Source organism: Polyodon spathula, chromosome 30 (assembly GCF_017654505.1).
Source record: "Polyodon spathula isolate WHYD16114869_AA chromosome 30, ASM1765450v1, whole genome shotgun sequence".
Taxonomy (NCBI): Eukaryota; Metazoa; Chordata; class Actinopteri; order Acipenseriformes; family Polyodontidae; genus Polyodon; species Polyodon spathula.
In genome coordinates, this window is record NC_054563.1 from 8,642,294 (window position 1) to 8,649,850 (window position 7,557).

Sequence of the window (7,557 nt, forward strand, 5' to 3'; positions counted from 1 at the left end):
AAAAAGGAAAAAAAAAGTTATTTGTGGTTAGTTGCTGCAAAGGAAAAAAAAGGGGAAAGTTATTTCCTGAAAAAGAAAAAGAGTGGTTAGGGTGATGTGTTGTCTGGGAAAGGAAGAGGTTAGTTTTTTTGCAAGGTATCCTAAAAAAAAAAAAAAAAAAAAAAAAAATTTGTGGTTAGTTGCTGCAAAGGAAAAAAAAAAAAAAGAGGGAAGTTATTTCCTGAAAAAGAAAAAGAGTGGTTAGGGTGATGTGTTGTAGTGTGCCTGGAGTGTACTGTGGTGTGAGAAATGAGAGAACCGATTGTTTTGTAGCTTACGTTGGCACCGTTAGGTTTCCACTACAAACACAATCTATACTTACCTTTCTGAAGTGCTGTGTAGGTGGGGTGGGTGGCGAGAGAGTGATTTGTAGCTTACGTTGGCACCGTTAGGTTTCCACTACAAACACAATCTATACTTACCTTCTTGGAGTACTGTGAATGATGGCTGTGTTGGTACCGTGGTATTTAAGTGCTGGGAAAGGAAGAGGTTAGTTTTTTTGCAAGATATCCTAAAAGAAAAATGTATTTGTGGTTAGTTGCTGCAAAGGGAAAAAAAACAAAAAAAGAAAAAAGGGAAGTTATTTCCTGAAAAAGAAAAGTTAGTTTAGTTCTAAGTTCCTATTCAATGTATCCTTGTGGTAACCAGGAGATGGTAGAGAATCCTGTCCTGTTGGATCTCTTGCCTTGGTCTCTGTTGGTTTCCTCAATTTCTTTTTCTTCTAGGTGTGCACAACGTTTCGCCTCTTCATTAGGCTTCATCAGGTGTTCTGAAAACTGAATTACCTGGTCATCATTTTATGCATTTCAAGTTTGCATAGCAACACCCTCTGGGCTGGGCTAGAGGCCCCTATTGATCTGCCCTTAATTGGGGTGATGATCAGGTTCAAAGGTTGCCCTGACTGACTGCTAATTGCCCTTTTTGCTTTTATCGTCACTCTCCAGAGTTCCATTGGTAGGTTTGAATCACTCTGGAATGTGTGGTTTAGCTCTGTGGGAAAGGCAAGTTATAGCAAAAAAAAAATAAATAAATAAAAAAAAAAAAAAAAAAAATTTTGAAAAAACATTTGAAAAACATTTTAAACTTCTTTGTTTCTCCTGAGTCAGAGGCACTGGCCGGTTAGGGTTAGGTATGAACTTTGTTTCCCTGAGAACCCTACACTTGGTTGGTTTTCCAGGGAAAGAAAGGTGCACGGGCCATCTGACTGTTTTTGGATTTATTTTTCTGTTTTTTTGTTTGTTTCAAATCTCTTTTTCTAGTGTAGGTCTATCGTGGAGTTCACTATGTTTGATGCCCCGTCCCTGGAGATGTTTGGGCTTGTGGGGTCTCCTAGTTTAAATGCTGGCACCAGTGCTGGAGCATATCCTTGGCTGTGTTGGTTGTCCAGTGGATGTTGTCTCTGCCGACTCGGAAGTTCTCAGTTGGTAACAGTGGAATGTGTGGCAGGTTGGCTGAGATGAATCTGTTTAGTTCCTCCAAGTTCCGTTGGTCCTGCATGTCAAGTGCTTGTGAGAAGTTCACTAGTGGCACTTTGATTTCTGCAGCTGGGAAGGTTTTCTTTGCTGACCTGTACATCTTCTGTAGGTTTTTGATGGCTGTCTCTTTGACTTTCTGGTCCTTGTTGTTGATTCCAAATGATAGGATCACTTTGGTCACTCCTCTGTCTGTTTTGGCTTTGTCCAGAAGGTTGGCTGCATGTAGGAATTTTGCCCCTGGGTAGCTTTCAATCTGTATTTGCCTCTGGGTGTGGTCCGGGATTCTGTGGAGGTTGGAGTCACCAATGATGAGAATGTTCTTGTTAGTTTGTAGGCTCCAGTCTGTGTTCTTTTTGTCCGTGTCGATGTGTCTGTGGACCTGGTAGGTTCTCCTGGGCCGTGTTGCTGGGCTGCTGCCGAGTCGTCGGTTCTCTGGTAGAATCTGGGTGGGGGTACAGAGTGGGATAGGGTTAGAGGTGGGGGTGCAGAGGGGGTAAGGGTTAGGGATAGGTGTGCGGTTAGGGTTGCAGTTAGGTTTGGGTTCGGGGTGCAAGGTGGGGTTAGGTTTAGGGTTGGGGTTAGGTTCGGGGTGCAAGGTGGGGTTAGGATTAGGGTTTAGGGTTCAGGGTTAGGGTTAGGGTTAGGGTTAGGGTTAGGGTTAGGTTCGGGGTTAAGGTGGGGTTAGGATTAGGGTTGGGGTTAGGGGTGGGTTAGGGTTAGGGTTAGGTTTAGGGTTAGGGTTAGGTTCGGGGTAGGGTTAGGGTTAGGTTTAGGGTTAGGGTTAGGTTCGGGGTTGGGGTTAGGGTTAGGGTTAGGGTTAGGGTTAGGGTTAGGGTTAGGGTTAGGGTTAGGGTTAGGGTTAGGGTTAGGTTCAGGGTTAGGAGAGGCAGTTTGATTAGAATCCGAGGTAGGTTTAGTGGTTCCAGTCGGTGTCTTGATCTGGGCAGCACATGTAGTGGCCTGGATGCACAGCCAGTCCGCGTCTGCTTCTGTTGGTGGGTCTGGGAGACTCCGCCGTCTGGTGGTGTTCTCGTGTGCCATCAGAAAAGCTGTCTGGAAGGTAGCCTGCTTGATCTTCTTCCCGAAGTTCCTGCAGGCCCACGTTTTAGCCTTCTGGAATGGTTCCTCCCAGTTCCCAGTTGGTATTCTGTGCAGGTCTTTTTGTAGTCTGGAGAGTGTATCTTCATAGTGTATTTGCAGGATTTGAAGATTTGTGTGCATCCAGTTCTTAGCATTGGCTGCTAAGAGTTCTGCCGTGGCTGGAGTTGGCAGGGCTGGTTTGATGTAGAGTTGCAAGTGGTTGGTTTGTTTCAGCATTCCAGGCGGGACTCTATTGTTGATGATAGCTTCATTCACGTTGTCCAAATGGTGAATTGTTTGGATCAATCTGTAGAAAGCCTTTACTGGGTGTATGGAGGGTTCCATAGTGCTGAAAAGGAAAGAGTGGTTAGGGTGATGTGTTGTCTGGGAAAGGAAGAGGTTAGTTTTTTTGCAAGGTATCCTAAAAAAAAGGAAAAAAAATGTTATTTGTGGTTAGTTGCTGCAAAGGAAAAAAAAGGGGAAAGTTATTTCCTGAAAAAGAAAAAGAGTGGTTAGGGTGATGTGTTGTCTGGGAAAGGAAGAGGTTAGTTTTTTTGCAAGGTATCCTAAAAAAAAGGAAAAAAAATGTTATTTGTGGTTAGTTGCTGCAAAGGAAAAAAAAGGGGGGAAGTTATTTCCTGAAAAAGAAAAAGAGTGGTTAGGGTGATGTGTTGTAGTGTGCCTGGAGTGTACTGTAGGTGGTGTGAGAAATGAGAGAACCGATTGTTTTGTAGCTTACGTTGGCACCGTTAGGTTTCCACTACAAACACAATCTATACTTACCTTTCTGAAGTGCTGTGTAGGTGGGGTGGGTGGCGAGAGAGTGATTTGTAGCTTACGTTGGCACCGTTAGGTTTCCACTACAAACACAATCTATACTTACCTTCTTGGAGTACTGTGAATGATGGCTGTGTTGGTACCGTGGTATTTAAGTGCTGGGAAAGGAAGAGGTTAGTTTTTTTGCAAGATATCCTAAAAGAAAAATGTATTTGTGGTTAGTTGCTGCAAAGGGAAAAAAAAAAAAAAAAAAAAAAAAAAAAAAAAAAAAAAAGGAAAAGTTAGTTTAGTTCTAAGTTCCTATTCAATGTATCCTTGTGGTAACCAGGAGATGGTAGAGAATCCTGTCCTGTTGGATCTCTTGCCTTGGTCTCTGTTGGTTTCCTCAATTTCTTTTTCTTCTAGGTGTGCACAACGTTTCGCCTCTTCATTAGGCTTCATCAGGTGTTCTGAAAACTGAATTACCTGGTCATCATTTTATGCATTTCAAGTTTGCATAGCAACACCCTCTGGGCTGGGCTAGAGGCCCCTATTGATCTGCCCTTAATTGGGGTGATGATCAGGTTCAAAGGTTGCCCTGACTGACTGCTAATTGCCCTTTTTGCTTTTATCGTCACTCTCCAGAGTTCCATTGGTAGGTTTGAATCACTCTGGAATGTGTGGTTTAGCTCTGTGGGAAAGGCAAGTTATAGCAAAAAAATAAATAAATAAATAAATAAAAATAAAAAATAAAAAACATTTTGAAAAAACATTTGAAAAACATTTTAAACTTCTTTGTTTCTCCTGAGTCAGAGGCACTGGCCGGTTAGGGTTAGGTATGAACTTTGTTTCCCTGAGAACCCTACACTTGGTTGGTTTTCCAGGGAAAGAAAGGTGCACGGGCCATCTGACTGTTTTTGGATTTATTTTTCTGTTTTTTTGTTTGTTTCAAATCTCTTTTTCTAGTGTAGGTCTATCGTGGAGTTCACTATGTTTGATGCCCCGTCCCTGGAGATGTTTGGGCTTGTGGGGTCTCCTAGTTTAAATGCTGGCACCAGTGCTGGAGCATATCCTTGGCTGTGTTGGTTGTCCAGTGGATGTTGTCTCTGCCGACTCGGAAGTTCTCAGTTGGTAACAGTGGAATGTGTGGCAGGTTGGCTGAGATGAATCTGTTTAGTTCCTCCAAGTTCCGTTGGTCCTGCATGTCAAGTGCTTGTGAGAAGTTCACTAGTGGCACTTTGATTTCTGCAGCTGGGAAGGTTTTCTTTGCTCGGAAGTTCTCAGTTGGTAACAGTGGAATGTGTGGCAGGTTGGCTGAGATGAATCTGTTTAGTTCCTCCAAGTTCCGTTGGTCCTGCATGTCAAGTGCTTGTGAGAAGTTCACTAGTGGCACTTTGATTTCTGCAGCTGGGAAGGTTTTCTTTGCTGACCTGTACATCTTCTGTAGGTTTTTGATGGCTGTCTCTTTGACTTTCTGGTCCTTGTTGTTGATTCCAAATGATAGGATCACTTTGGTCACTCCTCTGTCTGTTTTGGCTTTGTCCAGAAGGTTGGCTGCATGTAGGAATTTTGCCCCTGGGTAGCTTTCAATCTGTATTTGCCTCTGGGTGTGGTCCGGGATTCTGTGGAGGTTGGAGTCACCAATGATGAGAATGTTCTTGTTAGTTTGTAGGCTCCAGTCTGTGTTCTTTTTGTCCGTGTCGATGTGTCTGTGGACCTGGTAGGTTCTCCTGGGCCGTGTTGCTGGGCTGCTGCCGAGTCGTCGGTTCTCTGGTAGAATCTGGGTGGGGGTACAGAGTGGGATAGGGTTAGAGGTGGGGGTGCAGAGGGGGTAAGGGTTAGGGATAGGTGTGCGGTTAGGGTTGCAGTTAGGTTTGGGTTCGGGGTGCAAGGTGGGGTTAGGTTTAGGGTTGGGGTTAGGTTCGGGGTGCAAGGTGGGGTTAGGATTAGGGTTGGGGTTAGGTTCAGGGTTAGGGTTAGGGTTAGGTTTAGGGTTAGGGTTAGGTTCGGGGTGCAAGGTGGGGTTAGGTTCGGGGTGCAAGGTGGGGTTAGGATTAGGGTTGGGGTTAGGTTCAGGGTTAGGGTTAGGGTTAGGTTTAGGGTTAGGGTTAGGTTCGGGGTGCAGGGTGGGGTTAGGTTCGGGGTGCAAGGTGGGGTTAGGATTAGGGTTGGGGTTAGGGTTAGGGTTAGGGTTAGGGTTAGGGGGGGGTTAGGGTTAGGGTTAGGGTTAGGGTTAGGGAGTGTTGGGGTTGGGGTTAGGTTTGGGGTTGGGGTTGTAGGTTGGGGGTGCAAGGTGGGGTTAGGATTAGGGTTGGGGTTAGGGTTAGGGTTAGGGTTAGGTTCAGGGTTAGGAGAGGCAGTTTGATTAGAATCCGAGGTAGGTTTAGTGGTTCCAGTCGGTGTCTTGATCTGGGCAGCACATGTAGTGGCCTGGATGCACAGCCAGTCCGCGTCTGCTTCTGTTGGTGGGTCTGGGAGACTCCGCCGTCTGGTGGTGTTCTCGTGTGCCATCAGAAAAGCTGTCTGGAAGGTAGCCTGCTTGATCTTCTTCCCGAAGTTCCTGCAGGCCCACGTTTTAGCCTTCTGGAATGGTTCCTCCCAGTTCCCAGTTGGTATTCTGTGCAGGTCTTTTTGTAGTCTGGAGAGTGTATCTTCATAGTGTATTTGCAGGATTTGAAGATTTGTGTGCATCCAGTTCTTAGCATTGGCTGCTAAGAGTTCTGCCGTGGCTGGAGTTGGCAGGGCTGGTTTGATGTAGAGTTGCAAGTGGTTGGTTTGTTTCAGCATTCCAGGCGGGACTCTATTGTTGATGATAGCTTCATTCACGTTGTCCAAATGGTGAATTGTTTGGATCAATCTGTAGAAAGCCTTTACTGGGTGTATGGAGGGTTCCATAGTGCTGAAAAGGAAAGAGTGGTTAGGGTGATGTGTTGTCTGGGAAAGGAAGAGGTTAGTTTTTTTGCAAGGTATCCTAAAAAAAAGGAAAAAAAATGTTATTTGTGGTTAGTTGCTGCAAAGGAAAAAAAAAAAAAAGGGAAAGTTATTTCCTGAAAAAGAAAAAGAGTGGTTAGGGTGATGTGTTGTCTGGGAAAGGAAGAGGTTAGTTTTTTTGCAAGGTATCCTAAAAAAAATTATTTCCTGAAAAAGAAAAAGAGTGGTTAGGGTGATGTGTTGTAGTGTGCCTGGAGTGTACTGTAGGTGGTGTGAGAAATGAGAGAACCGATTGATTTGTAGCTTTTGTTGCAAAGCACCGTTAGGTTTCCACTACACACACAATCTATACTTACCTTCCTGACATGCTGTGTAGGTGGGGTGGGTGGCGAGAGAGTGATATGGTAGCTTACGTTGTCACCGTTAGGTTTCCACTACAAACACAATTTATACTTACCTTCTTGGATTACTGTGCATGATGGCTGTGTTGGTATCTTACGTTGGCACCGTTAGGTTTCCATTACAAACACAATCTAACTTACCTTCGGGGAGTACTGCGAATGAAATTTAAGTGCTGGGAAAGGAAAAGGTTATTTTTTTTGCAAGGTATCCAAAAAAAAGGAAAAAAAATGTTATTTGTGGTTAGTTGCTCCGCACAGGTAAACCAAACACAACAACTAGTGGGACACGTGATTGCCTGAAAAGAAATCTTCTTAGTTAGTTCTAAGTTCTCTATTCAAGTATCCTGTCTCGGTAACAGGTTGAGATGGGGATGCTTTTTGTATGTTGGATCTCGTGCCTTGGTCTCTGTCGGTTTCCTCATTTTCTTTTTCTTCTACGTGTGCACAACTTTTCGCCTCTTCATCAGGCTTCATCAGGTTTTCTGAAAACTGAACTACCTGGTCATCTTTTTATGCATTTCAAGTTTGCATAGCTACACCCTCTGGGCTGGGCTAGAGGCCTCTATTGAACTGCCCTTAATTGGGGTGATGATCAGGTTCAAAGGTTGCCCTGACTGACTGCTAATTGCCCTTTTTGCTTTTATCGTCACTCTCCAGAGTTCCATTGGTAGGTTTGAATCACTCTGGAATGTGTGGTTTAGCTCTGTGGGAAAGGCAAGTGATAGCAAAAGAAAAAATAATAAATAAATAAAATAAAAAATAACAAACATTTTGAAAAAAAATTTGAAAAACATTTTAAACTTCTTTGTTTCTCCTGAGTCAGAGGCACTGGCCGGTTAGGGTTAGGTATGAACTTTGTTTCCCTGAGAACCCTC